The sequence below is a fragment of the Pundamilia nyererei genome, unplaced genomic scaffold, assembly GCF_000239375.1.
Source record: "Pundamilia nyererei isolate P.nyererei 1_Seehausen unplaced genomic scaffold, PunNye1.0 scaffold00026, whole genome shotgun sequence".
In the NCBI taxonomy this organism is placed as follows: Eukaryota; Metazoa; Chordata; class Actinopteri; order Cichliformes; family Cichlidae; genus Pundamilia; species Pundamilia nyererei.
This window is the reverse complement of record NW_005187427.1, coordinates 685395-686034: the sequence shown is the minus strand read 5'-3', so window position 1 is coordinate 686034 and position 640 is coordinate 685395.

Here is a 640-nt window from a genome sequence, read left to right as displayed (position 1 = left end):
TTGGAACCCTAGCTTAATTGAATGTACTTAATGTTTTTTTTGCTCACTAACGACTTCGTAGCTTTAAATATATTATCTTCCTCTGCTGGTAATGCAATTTCTGCATGCAGTAATGAAACTTCTGCATGCGTGTCCATTGCACGTTTTTGGAGAAGCAAAGCATAACATGAATGTTGTGGACTGGTGTGTCTATTACACGTTTATACCTGTGATACCGGGTTGGGCCATCACAGTTGTACGCTGACTCATAGAGTCAAACGCCCGACCATCTGTTAGACAGCTAAAGCTTTGATTAAATAGGGTTATGTAACACTTACTTAATCCCAAGCACAGCAGCCAATCTACAAAAGAATGTAGATTTGCTGAAATGCAAAGAATCATAGTGTTAATGGCCAGTCAAGGTCCAGTTTGAGAAACTGATAAAGTCGTGTCGATGATTAAAGGTGGTTCTGAAAGTCGGCAGACTACAGGGGTATATAAAGTATATTTTTTTGGCCTGCACTGGGGTTTAATTGTCAGTTTTGTCACTAGCCAAAACAAACACTAACCTTACATATCAACAATAGCATGCTATGCTAAAACATAGTTTTAAAAAGCTACACTAATGCAGGTCATATTTAGTTGAGCCCTGTGACCTTCC